Here is a 25,934-nt window from a genome sequence, read left to right as displayed (position 1 = left end):
AGGAGGTAAAAACTAGGGGACATGCCAGCACCTGAATTTTTGGGATATATTGGTACAGCGTTAGAGGGGATATTAAGAAACCATCTTTTATGGAGAATTGTATTAAAACCTATGAAACAGGTGAGTGTTTATTCTGTTCTTAAGGGTTCAGAGAGTGTAATTATCTGGATGTTTAACTTAAACACCATTTCAATCTGGTTCTGATCTCCCTGGCAATGCACAACAGCTGTAGTTGTAGAAAATAACCCCTGACCCATAGAGTTGGAAGATAGGAATAACATCCATGCTACAACCTAGCAGTGCTAAACCAGGCTTAGCACCATTTCCTAAAGGTGAGCTTAAGGTCGTGTGTCATCTGCCTTCAATCATGAATGTTTGTGGGGAAAATGAGAAGCATGTCATGCCACAATGTGGTCCAGCTGTCTGAAGAACCTCCAGGGAAGAGAATCAAGAGGCAATAATGCAAAGCAGGGGGAGTTCAAGGTGACTCCTGTGGCTTCTCTGGAATTGACCTATTCTGACATCAAAATAGCCATAAAAGAGTGGACCTTTCCACAGTGGACATTCAGTCTGGAAAGTCTCTTTTGGACTCATTGGGGTTAGATCCATGGTAAAGTCAAATGCAAATCCATATATAATGGGGCTGGTGAGGCTACTGCTGCTTCCGTCCACTCCTTCCAAGCCCTCTTTCCCTAATCTTCACCACCTCTGTGACTCTCCACTGGACTGTCCCTGCATCCACACCTCTGAAGTCAAGGAGAACTAATCTATGTCCCAGGCTATAATTACAGTCTAACTCACGATGCAGTCAGCCCAGGGATCTCTCTCCAGGTGTTATGTGCCAGTGTTTTTCTGATAATCCATTCTCCATCTCCCATAAATAAATAAACAAATAAAACAAAAGTACATCTTTTCTGACTTGTGCATCACGTGTCGCAACATGTGCATGTTTTCCATTTAATTGGTCCTGAATCCCTTATTCTTCACCTTTTAGTTGTACAGTTTGTTTTGGGCCCTTAAGTATGTAACTTGCACCTGGGAAATGGAGATCACAACTGTTATTTCTCTTCTTCCTTAAATACTGCTAATATCATAGGCAAATGACAAATGCTTCGTGAGCAAATGAATAAATAAAGCACAAAAAAAGTAGAGAAAGAAAAGCAACCATCTTTTTGCTTACACTGATTTTTATTTCAGATCCTAAATCAGGGGCTTTAATGCACCAATCTGCTTATACACAGCTGGATGCAATACCCTTGGTTTACCTGGTACCATCTGCAGGCTAAGTCATCCCCTGAAGGCCAAAACAGAACAAAAGAAGCATTGGGGAGAGAGGGAAGGAGGTGTAGAAAGTGGACAGGAAGAGGTGTTTAAGGGAAATGGTGTACATTAGCAGATGTCACAGAGATTTATTCCTTTTTCTATGGGGATTTACTCTAGTGACCGAACTCTGCTTTCAGGATTTTTCCAAAAAGCACTTTGAGCATTCATCATTTGTTATGGGGGCTGCTTTGTGGGCAAAACTTTCCTTCTTTTCAGATTTTGGATTTAGGCTTTAGACTTGAGATATTAAAAGGAGTAATACTTTGAAGCTTTGGGAGGGGGTGGAGAGAGAGAGATAGAGATAGAGAGAGAGAGAGAGAGAGAGAGAGAGAGAGAGAGAGAAGAGAGAGAGAGAGAGAGAGAGAGAGAGAGAGAGAGAGAGAGAGAGAGAGATCAGGAGTGAGCAAAGCCTAGGGTGGAGGAGGGATTTGTCAAAATTAATTATCTAGGTACCTTTCTCAAAAGCATTCTTTCCCCCTTCCCCTTACTCCTGAGTAACCATATCAAAGAAATGTACAGAGCAGAGACCTCAGGCCCTCGATGTGGTGGGGAAATGCAAGAGATCTGAGCTCTTAGCCTTGTGTTTTAGACTACATTTTGGAACTAGTGGCCAGACAACAGGTCCTGTGTGTTCCTGAGGGAGCGTTCTCAGGGTTAAGGCTTTGAGGGTTGCCAACTAGCAGGGAAAACCATGTATAAGCCATATACTTAGGAAACTCAATAAATCCTCACTGATTAATTCCAGACCACCACTCCCTTCCCAGTCAGAGATGTAAAATTTACTAAAAAATATTTTTGAAGATGGGGAATGATGGGAAGGTTTAAATGACAGAAGTCTTTTTAATTTTAATTTTTGTTGTATCTTACAATGCCATCAAGAGGCTATTGTGATAGTTTTGAGTGTCACAAAAATAAATACAGGATAGAAATTGTCATTAATTTTAAACTGGTTGAAAAGTAAGGGACAGAAAGAGGTCATTGGGAAAGAAACATTTTTATTTAGCACGATTATAATCCATGAATTAGCAAACAAGTGTTATGAAGATTTGTTAGGAAATAATAGAATTCTCAACTCTGGTCTCCAAGAAAGAGTACGTGCAATTTTATTAGGGCATGCTGGTTGCTGTAACAGATGAACCCCACAATTTCAGTGGCTTTCATAAGAAACATATGTTTCTGTTCGTGTGATTAAAAAATCCATGGTGGCTGTTTCTGGTTAACAGAGCAGGGGTAGAAGACATGATGGCTCCACTGATACTGAGGGACCAAGGCTCAGGGACTTGCTGTCTTTAACGTGTGTCTTCCAAGGATACCCGGGAAATCAGCATATGCCATCAGATGAGAAAAAAGAGCGGGTGGAGAAGGCATGTCTTCTGTGACATGACACTTCTGCTCATATCCTGCTGATGATCACTCACATGGGGCTTCACCCAGATGGGCATGGAGCTGTGAATGTTGTCACTGTCCGGGAAGCCACCTCCTGACTCTCCACCTGAAAGTAGGAGCTTGAGCACACTGAGATAGTTAGGCAACTGCACCATGAAAAGAATCAGGAGATGTATTGAAATAGAGGAAGTAGTGAAGTCAAGTTTACAAAGTCATTTTTGAGTTCTGACTCTAAATCACCCACTCGCTGAATGATTTAGTCTCTGATCAACAGTTTCCTCATCTACAAAGTCATGTTCATAATAACTGCTTACAGGATTGCAGTGAGAGCTAAATATAACACTAAATATGAGCTTCTTTGTAAACAAGAAAAGAGTGACCCCATGTTCCTGCTTCTGTGGATGAGCACAGTGGATTTGCATAGTTTGGAAGGCTTACTCTTTAAATCATTAGCTAATTCATGACTGAAGAAAGAGGATATGTTTCTTAAGCTTATATTGTAAATTTTTAAATTATTACATGAGAAAAGGAGGCTGTATTTTTTAAATGTACAATTTGGAAATCTGGGGTTGGGGTAATGGAAAGAAAGTCTAATTGCAACCTTGACATTGGCCAGCTGACTGACCATAATCTGGTCACTTCATCCGTCTGGGCTGTAATTTCCTCAGCAGCAAAAAGAGAGTGGTTAGCTAAATGTCCTTTCCCGATCATGAATGAGATATTATGAGGAGGAACTCATCCAAATGACTCATCCACATTATCAGATTACAATCATGAGGAGATCAGTGGAGAAATAACACCCAACTGGGATAAATTTAAGGTAACATATTTTCAAAATTTAAGGGAAAAATGATCCATTTTTAACCTCTAAAGGGAATGACTTAATTACTATATAGGTCCAGTGTTTAAAAAAATTATGTTATATCATTTGTCCCCCAATTCTCTTCCTCATCTTGTTTTATGTTTTTCTTTTTGAGCTAATATGGGATATATGGTATATAAATTATAGATAAGACCAGTAGACATTATTTCAGTGGCAAATAAGCATAAGATTTTGGCAAAAATAGCTCCTCTTCATCAGTTTGATATGAAGATTTGTAAAGAAAGATGTAGGCCAGACCAACATGTGATTGAACTGATTTCTTTGTTAAGAGACAAATATTCACATATGTTTAATTTCTTCTCTAGACACTGATGTGCAAGCAAAGCTTTGGTTCAAAGGTTAAGTAAGATTCAAGGCAGCTCCCTGATCCTAGGAGATAGTTATACGGACAGTAAAGTACATCAGCAATTAACAATTACTTGTGATACTATATTTTAGCTTCTGCTTTTCATGTTAATCATGAACATCTAATTATTTAAAGCATACATTATTCATTAGATGCATAATTATCCTTATTAGACCAGCAGTGTGGCCATGGTTTAGTCATCAAGCCTCTCTGAGCCTCAGTTTCTTGATCTGTAAGATGGAGATAATATTTCCTTTTGGAGTTACTGTACAATTGTACAGATTAGAGACAGTGTATATAAAATGCCTGGCATGGAGTCTGGAACATGGAACAGGATCAATTAATGGCAGCTATTAACTACTTACATAATTAATTGTGATTTAATTTGTGCTTTCTGTATTGTGCTGTAATAAAGATTAAGAGAGTTATGAAATGGTCCTTATGTTGAGGAATATAAATACGACTTGGAGACACAGAGCAGGCTAATAATAATGATACAACAGTGTAAGCCCCAGTTCAGTGACAGCCAGTGTGACTGGGAGGTGTTTCATAATGTACACATCAAATTTAGATAACAGACATCCAAATTTGCATTTATGAGTGACCCTTTTATTTGCAAAAATAGTTTTGTTGGTGTTTTTTAATAGGTACTATGGCAATAACTGGGCCAGTCAAATTCTCCCATTTTACAGAGTGAGCACTGAGGTAAGAAAGTCTGATGTTTCAGTAGGTTGTACATCAGGGGCTTTGCAGAGGGAAGATTAGAAATCAGTTGTTTTGGTACCTATGCTAGTGTTCAACTCTCTGTCTCATTAGAGTTCAGGAGAATATGATTCACTTGAGAACTAAACCTTGTTTCTTCTATCTCTTAAAATTCAGCACATTTATTCTAAAAAGATTGAAAGCTCAAATGAACATTAGAAAGTGTTTCTACCTTTCATCTCCTTGAAATCATGCCAGAAAAGGCCTCTAGCATGCTCAACTCTAGCTTACCTTTTCGAATGTTTCTCCCTCCCTGGATGATGGTAGTCATGGAATCATCACTTGTTAACACATAGATGACTCCAGAAATTTCTGTACTTCAAAGTGAATCTTTTATTCACCTGAGTGTTTAACTGTGTCAATGTGCTCTCATTATCAGATTAATTGAATAATTCAACGAGAAAATGTGCCCAGTGCACACATTATACAGATGTGTTTGCCAAAGTTATCTTGGCTTACAGGAGAAGCAATCCTCTGATGCCCTGAGTTATTTAGAAAGGCCATCACGGATGTCAACATCACATGTATATCCTGAGAGATACTTGTGGTAATATGTAAATACCAAAAATTGTCTCTAGTTTATTCTTCTATTACATTGCTAGGATTCCACCCTTGTGCTGCAGTTGTATAAGTGAACAGTTTGTTACAGAAAGTGTACTTATTCTCCCAATGGATAGCTATTCTTGGTCACCATATAGCCTGTCAAGAGTGACTATACTCCAAGGCTTTGCAAACATGAAGCGCTTAGTAGGTTCTTGATCTGCTAGTAGAAAACAATTTACATCTAACTTAATGGGGTGGGGGTTGTAGTTGCTATGGTTTGAATGTACATATCCCTCCAAAATTCACGTGTGGGAACTTAAAATACAAAATGATGATTTATTAAGAGGTGGGACCTTTTGAGGAGAGATAAAATCATGTAGTCTATGCCCCTGTGAGTGAGATCAAAGCCCTTATAAAGGAGGTTTCAGCCTGGTGTGGCCGTACATACCTATAATTCCAGCTACTTGGGAGGTTGAGATAGGAGGATTGTGAGTTTAAGGCCACCTAGCAACTTAGTGAGACCCTATCTCAAAATGAAAAAAATGGAAAGGTCTGGTATGTAGTTTAGTGGTAGAGTGTCCCTGGGTTCCATCCCTAGTACAATAAATTTAAAAATAAATGAATAAATAAAATTTTAGAGAGCTTCCTAGCCCTTCCATCTCTTGTACCACTTGAGGACACAGTGTTCATGACCTTTATGCCTCTTCCATCATCTTGAAGCAGAGAATGAGTTTTCATCAGCTATTCAATCTGCTGCTCTGTTATTTTTTAACTCCTCAGCCTCCATAACTGTGAAAAGTAAATTTCTATTGTGTATAAAATACCCAGACTTTTGGATTTCATTATAGAAGTAGGAATGGACTAAGTCACAGATATATTTCTACTGCATCGCCTTAAATGTGGTTGCAAAAACTGTACAGTTCAAATTGTTTTTCAGTTATACAGAGAATTAATTAAGCTGGATAATTATATATATAATTTAAATTAAACTACTATAAGCCATGTAAATGATAAAACATGCAAGAGTAATTTACTATAAGACTGCTGTGCTAGTCAGCCTTTTGCTGTAATAATGCTGTGTAACAAACAACTCCCTCAAATCTCATTGGCTTATATAAATAAACATTTACTTGCTTATAGAGCTAGGAATTGGGTGTGCCTTAGCTGAACTTGGCTGGGATTGGCACATATGTCTTCTTACTCTGGGACTCAGATTGAAGAATCTGTGATTCTCTGTAATATTATCTCTTCCTTGTTATTTGCAAGAGGGCAAACAAAACTACACAAATACACTTAAAGCCTCTGGTTCAATGTAGTTTACATTATCTCCTTCAACATTCCTTTGATCAAGGTAAGTGACCTGGTCAAACCCTATGTCAGTGACTTGCAAAAGTGTCTCTACTAAAAATATGTCTCAATGAGAAGGGAAGAAATGTGACTATAATTTGCTGCATTATGTTCAGGCCAGTTGAGTCACAAGGACATTCAGTTAATTGGATGTAGATACTTAAAGCTATAACTCAAAATATTTTTAATTCTCTTTAAATAATTATGCCAGGTGATTTTTTTCCTAAAGAATCAATGAATTTTGGTGCTTCAGGACCTGAATGTATGTCTTCTCGAACAATAAATTAGCCACTCAGCCACAAATTTGCTTTTTGAATCTTTAGTAACAAAATACTAGAAGGCCAGTGTTGTGGTTTAAATATTAGATGTTCCACAAAGCTCATGTGTGAGACGATGCAAGAAAATTTACTTAAGGAATATTTGGAATAAAAAATCCAAATTGGGGCCTTTCCTTGTTGATATATATAATTGATAATCATATGCGCTACAGTATAGTGTTTTGTGTTTGGACTTTATAATTAATTAAATACAATGTTTATGGCACTTTGTTTATAGATTTATTTGTTAGCACTAATGTCCATAGATGCTAACATTATATAACATTTGTTTCTGAAACATATTGAAGTAATTGAACCTTTTGATTATAGCATGAGATAATTCTGATTACACATTGTAATGTAATTTTGAAATAAATGAGGATTATGTCCAACAGTTCTCACTGATGAAATTATTATTAGTATGTAAAGAAAATAATGTAGAAATTTATGTGTGTATACAGAGAATCAAGTATAATAGTATACAAAATTGATGAATAAATGCATTAAAATAATGAAAAGGGACATTTCAAGTTAATTAAAAACAATCTACGAATAAAACATAACAATCATAGATATTTTTGTACTTTATACAAATTGAAATATTAATCAAAATGTGTAGAACTAGGTAAAATTGGTCCTCATTAAAATTAAAGTTTTTGGAGTTTTAAAGGTACAATATTGTATGTCATGCACACTTTTCCCATAGTCATTTAATCTCTGAAATCTAGTTTTAGAGTAACAGATTCAACATGAGGAAAAACATAAATACTCCACTCCATCCTAAATGTTCAACTATATGGAACAAAATATTTTTGTTCTCTAACTTTTTTACATTGCATTTTTTTTCTAGGTGTTTTTGTCACTTAAAAATGAAAACATAAAAAACAATATCAAGTATAATTTCTAAGAAAATTAACTAATTTCAAGAATGCACAAAAACCATTTGCAGTGGAAACAGATGAGTGAATGCTACTAGGTGAAGTAATAAAGAGGTATCAGTCTGAGGTGGTGAAGTGCCAGTTGGGTCCCAGTTGCTCCCTGATTGTTCTGTGGGTCCTATCACCTGACACCACACCTGCATTGAGAGAAGGGCCTATACTTTAGCCTGAGGACTGGATTCTGCTCCTAGTGTCTATTTGGATTCCCAACTCTGCAGGGAATCATTAGAAAAACAAGTTCACAAAATTTGTTGAGTCTAATACATGTAAGGCACTGGGATATACTTGAGGAAATATTTCTGACTGTGACAAGATCCACAATCTAATGAAAAGGGACAAAGACAAGCAAAAACTTGTGGTTGAGTTGCTCTCTTCTAAGAGTGAAAGTCAGGAGTATTGACTAGAGGAAGCCAGCTCATTTTTGTCTGGATTTTCAGGGCTCCACCTGTGGGTTGAAGTCAGAAATTTCTCTTTAGGTATCTCTGGGACATTACAGATTGTAATTTTTTTTCTCCTTGAAATCAACTGCCAAAGTCATGCTACTGTTGAATATGAATAGGTCTAAATTACAATAAACACAGGTCAGAGTTTCCTATTCATGGCCAAAGAGGAAGGCATAATCATATAAAATATGGGAAAGGTATTCCCTAGCTAAATGCCGAGAAAACCAGAAATGGCAACATAGTGGCTAAGAGTATTAGAAAGAGATGGAGTTCCGTTCTCTGAGGACAAAACTAGTGAGAAGCAGGGTTTAAAAAGGTCAGGGGTCATGTAGATCAAATTTTTTTCTGATAAATTTAAGGTATTTTACAAACATAGATTTATTTTCACATTATTCTTGTGTGTGTGTTTTTAATTTGATGTTTTAAAACTTCCCCAATAAGTAACATCTTAGATTATAGAAAATAATGGAATGAGTGCTATCAGTGCTTTTGTTCTTCTCTCTATGTTGGGGCAGAACAGTTCTCAAGCTTAATTCTTTCATAAAGAAGATGTGTACTTGGCACTAAGTTCAGAAATTTAAAAAAACCCTCTCCTTGCTTTGTCAATGCCCCCCTTTAATGGTTCTTCTTAGTTATATATAACATTAGGATTCATTTTGACATAATTATAAAAGCATGGAATATAATTTGCTCTAATTCAATCCCTAGTACTTTCCCTCTCTCTTCCCTCTTCCTCCTCCTCCTTGTTCCTGTCACTATTGTTTAAGTCCACACTCTATGATTAGGTTTACCTTTTATGATTTAAGTATTTCCTTACCGAATTTACAGACAAGTTTGAGGAGATAAAAGTTTTCTTATATTAGAACAAAGACAAGGCTCCAGAGAAAAAATAGATTTGGATGTTTCATTCCCATAACATTTGAATCCTTGCAGCTAATCTAATGCAACTGGATTTCCAATGATGTAAAAAACAAAGCAAGCACTGCTGAGAGCCCTAAAGAGCCTCCTATTGTCAGAGGGGAAATTCCTCTCTCTTTTCCAGAGGATCAATCATCCTGAAAGGGCTTCTCCAAATACTGGTAGCAGTAAAATAATCACCCACCTGAAACAGTGCTTCTCAAGACTGGGGTGTGTTTACTTTCTTCTTGAAGCCTAAGTTATCCAACCATAAATCACATCAAAGAGAAATCTAGGCAGTAGCTAAATATTCTGATTGAAAAATTCTTCAAAAGCCTACATCATATAATAATTTTGTTGAAATTGGTTTGTTAGGTGCATTCAAAACTTTGCTGATTTAAAATAATCTCGATTTTTTATCTACTTGTTTCATTGACTTTATGTATTAAAATAACAGCAGAAGAAATAATCCAATTAAAAACTACATGTTCAATGATTTTCTCATAGTTGCCCCTAATTATTTTTCATTAAAAATGTACTCAAGTAATACATACCCATTGGAGAAAACGGGAAAATGAAGATACATAGACAGAAAAAAAGTAGTAATCAACTAAAGATAACCATAATAGACTTTTGCTTTATATCTGTTCAGATGCTTTTTGGTTTCCATGAATCTAAGTATGTGAGACAATTTTAAGGGTTCCTCTCATACATACCTACATTTTTTCAGCAAGTGTTTTTCTTTTCAAACTTGATATAATATGAATATTTTTCTATGTTAATACATGTACATAAGTTTTAATGACTGCATTTGATCCTTCAGAATTATTGGATCATATTTTCAATTTAATTCATTAACTTTGGTTATTTATGTATTGACTTCCACATATTTGTGAATTCCTATTTTCCATCTGCTATTGATTTCTAACTATATTCCACTGTGATCCGAGAAGATACTTTATATAATTTTAATCTATTCAAATTTGTTGGGACTCATTTTGTGGCCTAACATATGGCCTATCCTGTATGCAAATAATGTGTATGTTCTACTGTGGTCAGAGGGACTGTTCTGTATGTCCAGTAGATCTAGCTTGTTTTTACTATTGTTCCAGTCCTTGATTTCCTAACTAATCTTTTGACTAGTTCTTTTGTTCTATCTATTCGTTTTTAAAAAATATTTTTTTAGTTGTCAATGGACCTTTATTTTATTTATTTATATGAGGTGCTGAGAATCAAAGCCAGGGCCTCACACATGCTAGGCAAATGGTCTACCACTGAACCACAAACTCAGCCCTTGTTCTAACTATTCTTGATAGTGAAATGTTCAAGTCTGTAACTATCAGTATGGAACTGCATATTTCTCCATTTAATTCAGTCATGTTTTTCTTCAGATATCTTAAAGCTTTGTTATTTGGTGTTTATATGTTAATAATTATTGTATCTTCTTGCTGTATTGGCCCATTTGTATAATATCTTTCTTTGTCTCATAACAATTTTAGATATAAAGTCTGTTTTATCTGTTGTTAATCTGGCAACCCAAACTTTCCTTTTGTTTATTATTTGAATGGGATAAATATATATATCACATATTTGCATGGGATATATATGTTTTACACACACACATACGCACACACACACACACTAACTACACACACATTATTTACTATAGTCTTGTATTGGAAAAGAGTTTCTAGTAGACAGCATATAGTTGGATCATTGGTACAACCTCTCAAAAAAGAGCAATAACAAAAGAACTCTTTCTTTAACCTCTGTCTTTTAATTGGATAGTTTATTCTATTTACATTTAAAGTAACTGTGAAAAGGGAGAATTTATTTGCACCATTTTGCTATTTGTCTTGTATATGTTATATATCTTTTTTCATTGTTTTGTTCTTCAATTTCTCAATTACTTCTTACTTTTGTATTTAGTTGCTGTGTTTTTCTAGGGTACTGTTTTGGTTCCTTTTTTATTTCCTTTTCTTTATTTAAAAAATATTTTATTACTGGTTACCCTAGGGATTATAATTGCATCTTATTTAAAACAATCTAGTTTAAATTAATATGAACTTAGCTTCAATGACATAAAAACTCTCTTCCTATGTATCTCCATCCTTTCCCCATGTCTTGCTATTTTTACAATTCTTTATACATTTTCTGTTCATGAACATAGGTTTATTATGATTGTTTTATATATTATTATTTTAAATAATGTAGGAAAAAGTAGTTATTAGCCAAAAATAGAATAATGCTGACATTTGCAATTTTATATTGTTATTTTTATTGTTCTTTATTTCTTTGTATAACTTCAAGTTACTACCTAGTGTCCTTTATTTTTAACTTGAAAGATAGCCCTCATTTTTAAAGAATTTTTGTAGAATAAATCTACTACATTTTTTTCTACTATCCTTGAAAAAATGAAGGCCAAATCAAGATATTTACAAGCAAAAACGGAAATAGTTTATCACTAGTAGATTTATTCTATCATTTTTTCAAGGATAGTTTTGACAGGTATAGGAATCTTGACTGATAAATGTGTTTTTTTTTTTCTTTTAGCACTTTAAATATGTCATATCATTGCCTTCTGGCCTCTATAGTTTCTGCTAAAATATCATCTGTTTATTTTATTTAGGATTTCTTTACACAACAAATTATCTCCAGCTGCTTTCAAGATATTATTTTTGTCATATAACAATTTGATTGTAATGTATCTCAACATGGAACTCTGAGTTTATTCTATTTGGAGTTTGTTTAATTATTTGGATGTGTAGATCTATGTATTTCATCAAATTTCAAACAGTTTTAGCCATTATTTTTTCAAATATTTTTTGTGCCCATTTCCTCTTCTCTGAGACTACTAGTGTATATATATATATATATATATATATATATATATATATATATATATATGTGTGTGTGTGTGTGTGTGTGTGTGTATACACACACATATATTTACTTTATTTGTAAATATTACACCTTGCACAATTTGTGCTTGAATATATATATATGTTTAATGAGGTCCATGGGACTCTGAGCTGTTGTTAAATTGTTTTATTTTTTGTTCTTTTCTTTCTGTTATTAAAATTGGATATTTTGAGTTGACCTGTTTCCAAGTTTACTAATTCTTTCTTCTGCTTATGCAAATCTGATTACCATTATGATGGGGCAAAGGTAGGTAAAAATGCCGCATTGCTGTCCTACTAGGTTTCAGTTACCCCGTTCTTGAGTTAGCATTCACTTTGAGTGCAGTAAGTCTTTGTTAATCTTCCTGAGTTGTGACTTAGTTGATTCTAAACAGGTTTTGCCAGGCTTTTAAGGGGCTCTGTTGGAGGAGGGGTCTTTGGAATTTTCTACTTGTAATTTTTTTTTTCTGGTACATTTTTCATTCTCTTAAAATATCATCACCCAAATAATCCAGACACAGAAAGACAATTACCACATATTCTCAATTATATGTGGAATTTAATAACAACCAAACTCAAACAGAGTAGAATAGTGGTTACTAGAGGTGAGAAAGGAGGAATGGGATGGTCAAGGGTATAAAACCTCAATTAAACAGAAGGAATAAGTTTTTTTTTCCCTTTTGAGATATACTGCACTACATGGTGAATATGGTAAAAAAAAAAATTACACTTTTCAAAATTACTGACAGTAAATTCCAAATGCTTTTACCACACACATACACACAAAGATAAATATGTGTAGTGATGGATATGTTAATATGTTAATTAACTTGATTTAATTATTCTACATTAAAATGATAAATTCAAACATCATTTTGTACTCTAAAACTTTATACAACTATAATTTGTCAATTTAAGATTAAAACATAAAAATAAAATAAATTAAAATAAAATAAATTAAAATAAAATAAATGAAAATAAAATATTAACTCCCACTATATCTTGTTTTAACCTAAAGTTATTTGATAATATCTCATTTGTAGATATTTGTGGTCTTTAAAATTTGGGAGTAATTATAAATAACACTACAGTGAGCATCATTTATAGCCAGAATTTACATAGGCTATTTCCTCAGGATAATTCCTAGATAGGAAATGCTGCATTTTATGAATAAAAAGGTATAATTTAAGAGTTTTATTAGGTAGGTGACACCTTTTTCAGAGAGAAAAAAGTCCCAGAGCCATAAGTACTAGTATATCAAGAAACAAATCTTATACCTGTTAGGTTTTTAAGATGAGAAATTTAAACAGGTTAGAATTATTTGTTCAATTGCAGCTTATTTAACTCCTCACCTAAAACAGATAGTTTCTAAATCTGATTTGGTGTGCATGAGTCAGGTCTTCAGTGCTTCAGTTCACCATGTGGGCTGAAGTTGTACACTAACCACCCAAGATCCTACAGTGCCTTAAAGACAACAAAGGGGGAACAGAACTTAATCCCTTTGACGTGGGGGCTATGTTCATGAATTCCAAACAATTTCTACTCTAAGTCTTCAAAAGGCAAGTGGCCTGAATGACCAGAGTTATTCATCTACAGAATAGCAATAGGAGGAGGCATTCAGAAAACTAAAATAGGACCTTTATTTGTAAATATTACACCTTGCACAATTTGTGCTTGAATTATTAATATAATGCCTAAACTGAAACTATAATAGACATCAAAAAATTTCTCTCCTAGTAACCAGCCCTCCTCTGAGTCCTTTTAATCTCATTTCCTACTTAGCAATTTTTTTCTATAAAACAAAACTGTTTTCAGTTACATATTATTCATATTAACTAGCTCTAGTCATATATAATTTCTTTTGTTATATTGGAATTATTTTACTCTTCTGTTTTTGTCCTTGCTTAACAAAAACCAACTACAAACACAATTTGGATTGGAAGACTCATTACTATAGCCTGACTGTACTTGAATTTTGATATTCAGGACCCATTAGATGATTTTAACAAAACAGAAAATATTTGTAAATAGGAAGTCAACTTGGAAGAAAAACATATTCCCTCATTTTAAGTGTTGTGTAGGTTCTGAGATTTTACATCTTCCTTCCAGTCAAACTTTGGAACTAATGAAAATTCTCCATATGAGGAGATTTCTAATGGCTAGGAAAATATTACCAGAGAATGTCTGAGCTGTTGGTGATATAGGAACCTTTACAAACCTGCAAAGGCCCTTCTACTTCAGTAAATAGTGCGATTCTGTACAACTTCAAAATGCTGTGAACCAAAGTATTTTAAGATCAATTTGAAATTCCAGAGAGGGGTTAAGGTGTAGGGTTTTTGTTTGTTTGTTTGTTTGTTTTGGTTTGGTTTTTTTGTCTTTAAATAAGAGTCAAAGCCTGAGTTTCCTGTTATTTTTCCTTAAAGAGAACTTATATGGAGAAAAATCCTGAAGTGTGAATTAGAAATGACTATCAAGTTTCACGGAGGTCTGATGAGTGCATTTGCCTCCTCCCCTTCCCATCTTCTAACTGGCACTTGACCATTAGCATCACACTCCAATTTTTTTTTTTTCAAGGACACTTTGCCTGAGAATGAATGGTTGTCTCCCAAGAGAAGGAAGGTATCATTTAACAAACAGCAAACACTTTATTGCTATTTATTCATCATTCATTATTTATGATTTGTCCTATATAAATCAGGAACTGGGCTACACAGAGAGGACAGAGGTGTGTGTTATTTTCAAAGACTAAATGTCATATCAGAATTTCAGGGTCAGCATACTGTTTCTTCCCCAAATCATGGTAATATCTAAGGCTATATATCTAACTACAAATTGTCACAAATGAATTCAATAAAAATAAATTCTTTTACATTTGTTCAGATTGTATCCTGAATAGCTCTTAAAACTTGTTTTAATTATTCACTTTTCATCAGTTATTTGGGAAAGTGATACTTCAACTTCAGTATGAAATGCAAAAGCTGAGTGGCTTAAGTATGCTGACTGAAAGTGAAAGTATTATATTCTTTATGTAAAGATCTCTCTCCTGTTGGTTCAGGTGTTGCAGCAAGTAATAATGAAATGTACACCTACTGATAATTATTCTGGATAACTATTAAGAAAGGTTTACAGTTTCTTCCTTTTATTCTTCAATTTCTGGCAGGAGTACCCAAATTTCCAAGGTGGGCTTGTAGAATCAGAGCTCAACTAGAAAGGGAAGCATTACAAGTCATCCCAGTAAAGAGTATTCTTGCTGATCGAGGAGAATTCAAACTTTCGCTCTTCACATTTGTACCAAAACTTTACAGAGGTTTTTGGAATCGAGCTTCCAAAACCTGGGTGGCTCATTCATCTTCAATAATAACATTAAGAGTTACTGAATGACTTAGCCAAAAGTGGTGAGAAGAAGTCGCCACAATTTGTTTCAGCACTTTTGGAATGAACATAATGTCAGTTAGAAAAATTGTCGGTTATGAAGTTGAAGCACGCTTTTCCTCCACAAATGAAGCCCAGTGTGACATTTTATATAAGCTGAATTTCAGAAAATAAGGAAATGACATCTTTTATCTCTAACTAGGTTCTGGAATTAATTTGCTCTTTTTTATTTGCATCAATATATTTGTCCTCCAATGGCATATGTTTCATCAGGGCAACCATGTGGAAAACTCAGACACAAAGAAGTATTTGTTTCTTGCAAGAACAGTGTGAATAAGGCATTAATGTAATTTTGATGCCAGATAAAGTACTTTATTATAGCAGAGAACATAATAATGAAGGGACTTATAGAGGGCCCAAGTTTGTTGGTCTTTGAATTTCTTCCATAGTACAGTAGTCAAATTGGTTCAACCATTTCAAAAATCTGGGTTGAATGAGAATATGTTTTATCATTTTCCCTTTTTTTTGAATTGAGTAGCTTATGTTAATTTCAAATTATAAGGATTTTCCAAAGGATTTTTGTCACACAGACCTGGTATAACAGGGCAACAATAATGATATGCAATGGAGAGATACTCTCCACAATGAGCTTCATCAGTCTTTGGGAGGCAGAATAAATCTATTGAATAATTTATAGCAACTCTAAAGAGATTTTATGTCTAGAAATGAGAATTTATGTGGTGATTCAATATGGATATAGCACAGGAAAATACAGTGACGTTATTTCAACAGAAATAAATTAGGTTACAAGGCTACTCCACACATATTTCAGGATTTTAAGAATACCACAATGGTACAACAGAAAAATCAATGGATGAAAATTCAGGAGACAGGATTCGCTGTCCATCGCTCAGTGGTGTGGGCCCTCTCTCCGTCTGATCCAAGCTGGAGCAGTGCAGGCCGCCCCACGGGATCAGAGCGCTCCACTGCGGGGGACTCTGCTCCTCACATCCTCCTGCTGGGACCCGGCTACATTTCCATCCAAGCCTGGCTTTTTTATGTGTCTCTGCAGTGCAGCCCCAGCAGCCAGATTGGGAGGAGGAGAGCCAGCGACCACAAAGAAGACAGGAGCGCAGGGAGGCTGGCGGGCAGGACTGCGGCTGTGGCTGGAGAGCGGAGGAGCTGGGGCGCAGCCGCTGCTGCCTCCACCGCTGCCGCCTGCTCTTCTTCCTCCGCCCCCGCTGCCGCTGCCCACCCCCTCTCTGAGCCCCTGGCCCACGGAGGCAGCTAGCTGGCTGGCGACTTGGCAGCGCCTGGGGTTAGGCTGCGCACCTCTGGCTGAGCACCGCAGCCCAAGGGCAAGCAGCGGTGGCCTGGCGCCTGGGTGCGCTAGCCCGCGGCAGCCTGAGCGCCCCAGGGCGCCACTTCCTCCTCAGGGGGGCCGGTGCCAGACTGAGCCAGAGAAGGGGGCTGATCCAGACTGAGCCAGAGAAGGGGACTGAGCCAGGGGCCCCAAGCCGGGGCTTCCAGCCATTACAGCCGTTTTGAGCCCCCACCCCCAAGTAAGCTGAGTTGAGGTACCCCCTCGCCAACCATCATAATCTCCAAACCTGGCGTTTGGGTATTTTCTGAGCCATTAATATTTATTTATTTTGTGTGAGGCAGGGGATATTTGAAGCCTTTTTTTTTTTTTTCTGGGTTACTGAGCTCCCACGCTCCCAACCACCTCCCCTCCTGAGACCTTCTCCACTCCAGCCCCATTTCCCCTCCTAAGATGGGTTCATTGTGAGCTCTGCAACTGGCTGCAAAATCCAGCAAGGAGTGGAGGAGGAGGAGGGTGAGGGTGGGGGTGGGCTGGGGGAGGGACCGAGGGGCCGCAGGGGCGGGGGCGGCGGGGGATGGAGAGGAGGAGGAGGTTAGCTTTTTTTTTTTTTTTTGCATAACTCGGCTCAGCTGTGTGTCCTCCGGAATCCCCGAGACTGCCGCTGGGACCGGGAGCCCCCAGCTGCCACATTACAACAGGCAGGGGCCACCCTCCGCCCCTGAGTGGCCTCAGCTGGCCCAGCCGCCCCCCCTCCAGAGAGGCCACCCCGACCTGCTGTATGCTCCCCGCAGCCGCTAACCCGGCTGCAAAAAAAAAAAAAAAAAAAGTTTCCGAGAGGCAGGCAGAGAAAGGGGAGAAGGGCTACCTGGAGAGGCGGGGGCGGCGGAGGGAGTCAGCCGCAGAGGGCTACTGAGCGCCTGGAGCCCCAGACATATGGAGGCAGAAGCAGGCAAAGCCTCGCTAGGTGAAAGGTGAGCGAGCAAGGCGCGTCGGAGTTAGGAGGGAGAGAGGGACGGCGTCCCTGGACCCTGGGAGCAAGCGGAGAGGAGGAGGAAGAGGAGGGGGGAGGAGGAAGCCAGGAGCAGGAGGCGGAGGCGGTGGAGGGGGCCTGCCGTGGACATCCTACCCTCCCGGACCCCTTCCGGGCCTGGGGTCGGCTACAAAGGGCCTTCGTCGCTCCCTCCTTGCGGAACCCGGGCCTGTGTGGCCAATCAAGGGGTGCGGCCCAACTTGGCAGGGATTGGGAATCTCGGTGCTGGCGAGAGGAAGGATGAGGCAGTGAGGTTGGGCGCCCAGGAGGCTGGCAGCATTGAGGCCGCCCATGCTGGCCCCGGGCCTTGCTGGCTTTCTCCAGCCCCCTCCTTGTCGCCTGGGGATGTAGAGAGCAGCAGGTGATGCCTTCAGTTGGGGGTAGGGAGGAGGAGGGGGGCGTTTTCTTTTTTTTGCATAACTGGGCTCGGCCATTCGCTGCAAGGACCGCCGCTGGGACCGCCTCTGGGACTGGGAGCCCTCGGCTTCGGCATTGCAACAGGCAGGGCCCCTGCGTGCCCTGGGCCCCCCCCCCCCCCCCCCCCCGCCGCCGCCTGGAGCGGCCTGGGACGGCCTGGGCTGCCCCCCCCCCCCCCAGAGGCCGCCCTGGACTGGCGGTCGGCAGCCACCAACCCGGCTGCAAAAAGAGTTTCCGAGAGGCAGGCAGAGAAGGGGGAGGAGAGCTACCCAGAGCGGGGAAGGGCAGCTGGGGGCCCCAGCCGCCGCGGAGCTCCAGGAGCCCGGGACAAGTCCAGGCAGAAGCAGGGGAAGCCGCGCTCAGGGAAAGGTGAGTGTGGGAGGCCCGGCAGAGGCGGGAGGGAAGGAGAGAAAGAGGAAGGACTGGCGAGCGGGTGGGCAGCTGTGGACCCGCACGAGCGAGCGGAGAGGATGATGAGGAGGAAGAGGAGGGGGAGGAGGAAGCCAGGAGCAGGAGGCGGAAGCCAGGTGCAGGAGGCGGAGGCGGTGGAGGGGGCACGCCATGGACACCCTACCGGCCTGGACCCTCTTGGGGCCTGGAGCCACCTCTAGCCCGGGACCCGGCCTGGGGTCGCCTACAAGGGGCCCTGATCGCTCCCTCCTTGCGGGCCCCAGGCCCCCGTGGCCAATTAAGGGGTGCATGCCGACTTGGCGGGGATTGCGAATCTTGGTGGCAGCGAAAGGAAGGAAGAGGAGGCGAGGACAGGCGCCCAGGAGGCTGGCAGCTTCCAGGCCGCCTTTGTTGGCCCTGGGCCTCGCTGGCTTTCTCCAGGCCCTCCTTGTTGCCCAGGGATGTGGAGAGCAGAGAGAGTGCGCTTCAGGCACGGCAGTCTGGTCCCAGGACACCTGGCGCCCCCTCCCCCCCAGCGCCCCTCCCCCCAGCGCCCCTCCCCCCAGCGCCCCTCCCCCAGCGCCCCTCCCCCCAGCGCCCCTCCCCCCCAGCCCAGACTGTGCTCCCTGCTCAGCTGCGCACTTCCTGCCTGCTCCACAGAGGTTAACCCGGCAGGGAGCCACTGCCAGGAGTTCATTGTCTAGGCCAAGAGGACACAGGTCCCCGAGGAGCCCTGCAGCAGTCAGGAGCACCTCTTCACGCAGTGTGCCGGGTACCCCACCCCTGGCACACTCACCTTCCACACCCTAGCCAGCTTCCTGCAACAAGTCACCAGGGTGTGCATGTTTGTGATGAGATATGGATGTATAGGTACGCACATGCACAGCAGATGCAGGCACTCCTTCTCCTTGCATTGCTTTCTATTTACAGGAAGTCCCCAGCTCCAGGGGCCCCTGGAGAGCAGAGGCCCTGGGGAGAGGCAGTGCGAGGGCTGAGCCCCTCCCCTGCCCTTTTCCCATTATAGGCCGCCCTCTCCTGGCCTGGCCTGTGCTTTGTCCCAATTCCAGCCCCTCAGATATTTATTGCTTTTCAAGAACTGCCCCCCTTCTTGAAAGCAATATTCAAAAGTGTGTTCTTAAGTGTGGACAGCTCCATACCAAGTGTTTGAAATGGCAAGGTCTTCACCTTTAAAGATGCTTGAAGGTGCTTCTTAAGGAACAGTGGTGCCTTTTACATTTTAATTTATTTTATTTTGCCTCCACTGCTGTGTGTCAGGGCTAACGTGGTGGCATTGTGGACTTCCCCAGCTCCGAACATTCTGCAGTGGAAGTCGCTTGACCGTAATTCATAATTGATCTTAGAAATATGAAAGCCCATAGCAGGAAGGAAAGACAGAAATGTAACAATTTTGAATGGATGCTCAGAGAGTGTAATTTGAAAGCATAGGCATTGCTGCTTTGAAAATCAATCAGGCCTCAGGCGGGCTCACTTCCCACTTCGGGGACACAGCCTCCCTCTGGAGTGGGGAGTCATTTGTCCTCCCAGATGTTTGTCCTTCTTTGGAAAACCCAGATTTACCGGAGGGAGGATACCCAACAAATAGAAAAGGGGGCTGGGGTGGTAGGGCAGAGAGTGAGCAGCCTCATTGGTTTTCCAAAGCCTTGTGATTTTGTTAGAAAAAGAAAAGAAAAAAAAAGAAAAAGAAAAAAAAAAACTAACAAATCCATGAATGTTACAAAAGTCGTATTTTCTGACTTATTTTCCTACACCCCTTTCCCCCTTTTGTGAGTCCTGGTGGTGCGGCATGGTAGTTGCAATGATTTGTTATCTTTGATAATTTTGGCCTCATTCTCCAGGCTGTTCCCATCTTGCACAATATGTTATTTCGGCTGATAATACCAGATGGTTTGGTAACGATTACCTCGCAGTTCCCTCTGTCCCTCAATGTTAAGGAGCCCTGTCTCCCTTTACCCTATGGCTGGCTGCTGCTTGCTTCCTCAGATCCACGCAACAACTTCTCTCATTTCTATGGAAAAGGAATATGTCTTTTTTCCCATCCTTTTTAAAACTTTTGAATAATTTGTACTGCTGTCAGTTTTTCTCCATCTAGCAACTGCCTGTTAATTATAGTTCTTAATATTAATTAGCACTCAGGTTGTGTCCACATACCCCCACCCCAACATCCAAAACTACCCCCAGTGACTTTTCTCTCCTTCCCTCCCCTTCTTTGTCTTCTTCTGCCAGCCCCGAGCTCCTCCAAAGTCCATTTTATAAGTTTGGTAGTCTAGGGATCTGGGAACAGTGTAGCTTGACATTGATAGTGTTTCCATGGAAATAATTGAGATGTAATAAATAAAGGCATTCTGAGGTTACAGGTTTCTTGATTCATCTGAGACCACATACAAGTGTAAATTGTTGACATTTGTTTGTCTAAATGTACATGATCTTGCGGGAAGGGCAAAATAAATCCTTTGTACATTCCATAGCTTTCTATGTGGATTGGGGTGACTGAAATTTAATCCTAATATTAATCCCCCCCCAATTAAGTTACCTATTCTACCTAGCTTTGGAAGGGCCTGTTTCATTCTAGAAAACATTCTTTATGTCTAATAATTGCTGTTTAGATTCTTACACCTGTTTCCTTGCAAAAACTTAATAAGCAATAAAATAACTATGTGCCTCTGGCAGGAGAATCCTGCTAACATTTAATCATAAGGTGCCGAGTGTGCATTAATAATGAAAGGTGCAAAATGCTGGTGACTTAACAGTCATAAAGTAATTCCACAGAACCCGCCAGCCCTGGCAAATGTTGTGGCCTGCTACAGCGTGTTCACAGAGGAGGAGGAGGGGGAACCATGCAAGGAGGAAACTGGAGCTAGGCATCTTGGAGTACAGCTCTCCTGGCTGGAGTCAGAAGGCTGGGGATATGGTTCAATCTAATACAAAGTTGTAATAATTGCTATGTCAGTAGCCAACTCTTCAGCTCTTGGCTGTGGAATTCTTCTCCTGATGTAGGATTTAATAGTCTGCCAATTTGATGTATTGATTTCTCTTAACTGTTCATTTGGATGAGTAAATGAAAGGAACTCACTACTGAGTCCAGCGTGCAGACTTGCTGCCTGACTCTGGAAAAGACTCATTTAGGTGGCAGTGGTGGGAGAGTGTGTTTTCAAGGCAGCATTAGGACCATCTCCCTCTTCTTTTAACATTTCTCCCCATTTTATCAATAAAATGAAGGGAGCCTGTTCAAACACTGTTTAAAAAGACATAACAGTGTCTACTTCTGTCTGAAAAAGTAAAAGCAACCATTGCTGCCTCTGGTGCTTCGAGATTAATATCTTTCTCTCAGGGTGACTCGACTTGGTTACATACTTTTGGCATGTGGTCTGTTGGATATCAGAGGGACAAAACACTTTGGGCTCTTCAGCAAAGTGTCTTTCTCTCTTCTTCTCCTCCTTCACAACTTTCTAGGACTTGGAGTTACCTTTACCAGGAGCTCTGTCAAGCCCTGAGTGGGGGTGACCTCCTTTGGGTGTTAAGGCCATCATCTTGGACCTTTTGGAAGGCTGGTGGGTGGATACATCAATGATTCAGAAAGTGTGTAGATTATAAACTCTCTTGAACATTAGTTCCCCCTTACTTCCTGCTCTGGGACCTGCAGTTTTCCTGAGGTGTCACTAAGTTATGGCATGCAGGCATCTTAACTGTTTCAAGGTAATCTAGTGGTGGATGGCTAGGTTTCCTGATGGTCCCATCCATGTTGCAAGTTGGGTGGGTGGCTTTAGGTGCTTGCTTTTTCTGATCCCTGGCTGAAGTGAAGTCCAAACTTGTCTATGCATGGTACACTGATATTTGCAAAGAGTATTATCTTTATGTCTTGAAAATATTTGTATAGATATCAGGGTTTCTTCCTATCTGAGTGAGTGTTGGGTAATTATAACAGAAGAGTACCTTGGAAACTCTTAGTGCCTGGTTATAATAGGTAACCTCAATAGGTGTGATTGGGACAATTTGTCAATTTCTGCAAATTCCCATTGGCTTGCAAGGGCGTTTTGTGTGTAGTTATATTAGTCTGTAATCAGAGTAGTTTTGAACTCAAAGTGGACTAGTGAAGCCTCCATTGGTTATATATCCCACTTGAATATTTCAGTGCTGGCTGTCAGTTCCCTTAGCCTGCTGTGGGTGCCAGGCAGGGTGAAGTGAGTGGGGGAGATATAGATGGAAACTTTGGATTCATAGCGTACCTGCCAGGATGGGGTGGGAGCCAGCAACTGGGGTTGTACACCCAGTAAATAAAAATATTTTACTGATTTCAAGGATCACCAATTATCTGATTGCTCTGCATGGCTTTTTTGTACAAAGGTTTGATTTTTAATGTCTTCTGAAAAGGGTTGTCTTTGTCTCGATTGATGTCAGGAATAAAAACATGATGGTAATATCCCTTTGAAAGCTATTGTATTGTCAGCCCTGCCTGACAGCGGGAGGGCCTCTCAGCATTATAGATTAGTGCTGTGAAAACACTGACATTTTCTTTGTTACATTGCTGTTGTTCTACTTGCAAAGTCAATTACACAATGTTGGAGCTCAGTTACCCAGTTGACTTTGGATGTAGCAGTGTCTTTCACTGTCTTCTTAAAGATATAATTTTGTATTGTTATTGTTGCTTTTTTTCTCCTTTTCCTTTTGAACCTGCCTCCCTCCCTGGTTACCTCCCCTTCCATGTGCTAACCGCCCCCCCACGCCCCCCCCATAGTCTGAACATGTGTGCAAGGCAAACACTCTGGTTTTAATTGTGACCATCCAAATTCAAAGACCGCTACATCATTATCTCTGAATTCTTCTGCTCATTCACATCTCAGTAGCTTTTTTTTAAGAGAGAGTGAGAGAGGGGGGGAGAGAGAGAGAGAGAGAGAGAAATTTAATATTTATTTTTTTTTAGTTATCGGCGGACACAACATCTTTGTTTGCACGTGGTGCTGAGGATCGAACCCGGGCTGCATGCATGCCAGGCGAGTGTGCTACCGCTTGAGCCACATCCCCAGCCCCCATCTCAGTAGCTTTTTATTGATATAGTGACTACAGCAGCCAAGATACATAAAAAAAAAAAACCATCCAACGAGATTATAGTGTTGATAATTTATTATCAAGTGGGTTGTTTTCTGGATTGGGGGTCACTAAGGTTGGCAAATTCAGAGCTTGCGTTTTAAATATTTTTCCTCCTCCCACTTCCTAGAGCCTGCAATTCGAGCTGAACCAGGTTCCCTGGTAGATGGGACCCTGGCAAACAGTTTATTATTATTATTATTATTATTATTATTATTATTACAGATGTACCATTCATCTAGAGCCATTGAGTTTGGGGTTTAGGATCCTGAATGGCCTTTTGTCACGGTTGGAAGTGGTCTCATAGGAGAAGCATGCAGTCCATTCTCCCACTGCAGATGACAAATCGGGTTATAAGATGTTGTTCTGAGGGGGTTCCAATCTGCCTTTTTCGGCAAACTTGGACTTGAGATGGATTTACACCCCTGTGTGAAATCTTGCTACTGAATGGAAGGAAGCCTCGACATGTCTAAAGCTGAAAATGGTTCCAGAGGTTGTTTTTATTTACCTGCCATCTTCACCATCCCTCCCTTCTCCAGAACATCTGAAAGTCCTGAGTTCCCTAACCTGGTCACGGAAGAGGCGGTCACTTGGAGGAGGGGCTTGCAGAACCGTCACTCGCCCCACAGAACAGGGTGTAGGAGATATGCTGGTGCTGCCCGTCACCACCGCAGACTGCAGATGACGGGCTTCATCAGGAAACTCTGTCCGTCCAAGGACACTAATGGTGGGCCCCCGAAGTTATTATTATGAACCACCAGACAAGAGCCTGTGTTCACCAACAATTTGTCAGAACTAATTTTGTTTTTCTCCAATAATTGAAAATTAATGTCTTGAAGTGAAAGCAGATGTTCATGTCATCTTCTGATTTGGGATATAAAATGGGGCTCTGTGGATGTGCTCAGTAATCTAACAGCAATTTCTCTCTCCTCCATAATGGGGGTTGCTCGGCCTATGTCACCTAAGGCCAGAGATTGGGAGCTGAGAGAAGGGGGCCTGGGTGGCACTCCTTGTACTACTTGGGGGTTTGTTTGGGAGGGAGACTGCACCAATAAAAATCTTTTTGTTTGAGCTCTGAAACTTGGAGAGTTCATTGTTGAGGATGTTCAGTCACTAGAGACATATTTGCTGAGATAATTCAAAGCATTGTGCTGGGATAGGTAAGGGGAGCCCTGGCAGGGGGAGAGTGGCATTCTAAAGATGTGTGGGTCCCTAACTGTCATGTCCTTTCACTGTTGCATGGTGAAGCTGCTTAAAGTCACGCATTCCTGGGCCTGGATCCCAGAGACCTCTGCTCACCTGGCTGACCCAAGCAGTAGCTCAGAACTCTGTGTCTCTCCTTTTCTAAAAACTCTGTGTCTCTCCTTTTTAAAAAATGGGGGTAAAATATGCATAATATAAAATTTCCATCTTAACCATTTTTAAGTAGTATTTAGTGATGGTTGGGGGAAGGCCATCAGTTCAAACTTCAGTCTTCCAGAGCAGATGTGAAAAAACTGGCTAAGAAGATGATGTGGTGTCTCAAAAGCTCACAGTTCTTTTTCTTAGTCCAGAGTGAGAGGTGAGTCAGGTCTGCCTGCCGCTAAGAGAGAGCAGGAGCCTAGCCCCATCAGGGCCAGTGGGACTGGGGTGCCAGGGACAAGTACAGGAACTTTCTAGTGATCTAGTGACCATTCCCAGGATTAGAACATTTGCCCTCTCTTTGGGGGATGCCATTCTTCTGGAGACTAAGCCTGGCTGGGTGTGAGCTCCCCTAGTGGCCCTCATAGGCCAGATCTTGAGTGGCTCCCGAACTTGCCTGCCAGGGCCCAGGCAGCATTGGCTCACCCAGCCCAGTGCACTTGGGGCAGGTTTTTCTGTGATGGGGAGAAGGGAGGAGCAGCTGTTACAGGATGGCCACCTGGCTGCCTTGATTTGTGGTGTCCTTGAAGCCCCATGTTGGGCCTGTAGTTCTGGGCTTTGCCTCAGCATGTTGTCTCCTCTCTGCCTCCTCCAAAGTGCTGGGGAACTTTTTCCTTCCCTGATTTCCCTGTAATTGAGATTCGCCACCTGGGCATGAATTATTTTGTGCAGCGTTGTCATTCCCTGTCCTGCTGTGAGGTTTATCTATTCTGTTGATCCTAATTAAATAAAACATACTGTTCACCTAACTCCTGTAGCACCAAATTTTACCTGCCTGAAAGCAGAGTGATGGCCATCTGGTCCTGGTCAGG

Source organism: Callospermophilus lateralis, unplaced genomic scaffold (genome assembly GCF_048772815.1).
Source record: "Callospermophilus lateralis isolate mCalLat2 unplaced genomic scaffold, mCalLat2.hap1 Scaffold_45, whole genome shotgun sequence".
In the NCBI taxonomy this organism is placed as follows: Eukaryota; Metazoa; Chordata; class Mammalia; order Rodentia; family Sciuridae; genus Callospermophilus; species Callospermophilus lateralis.
The sequence above is the reverse complement of the archived record's forward strand: the minus strand, read 5'-3'. Positions refer to the sequence as shown.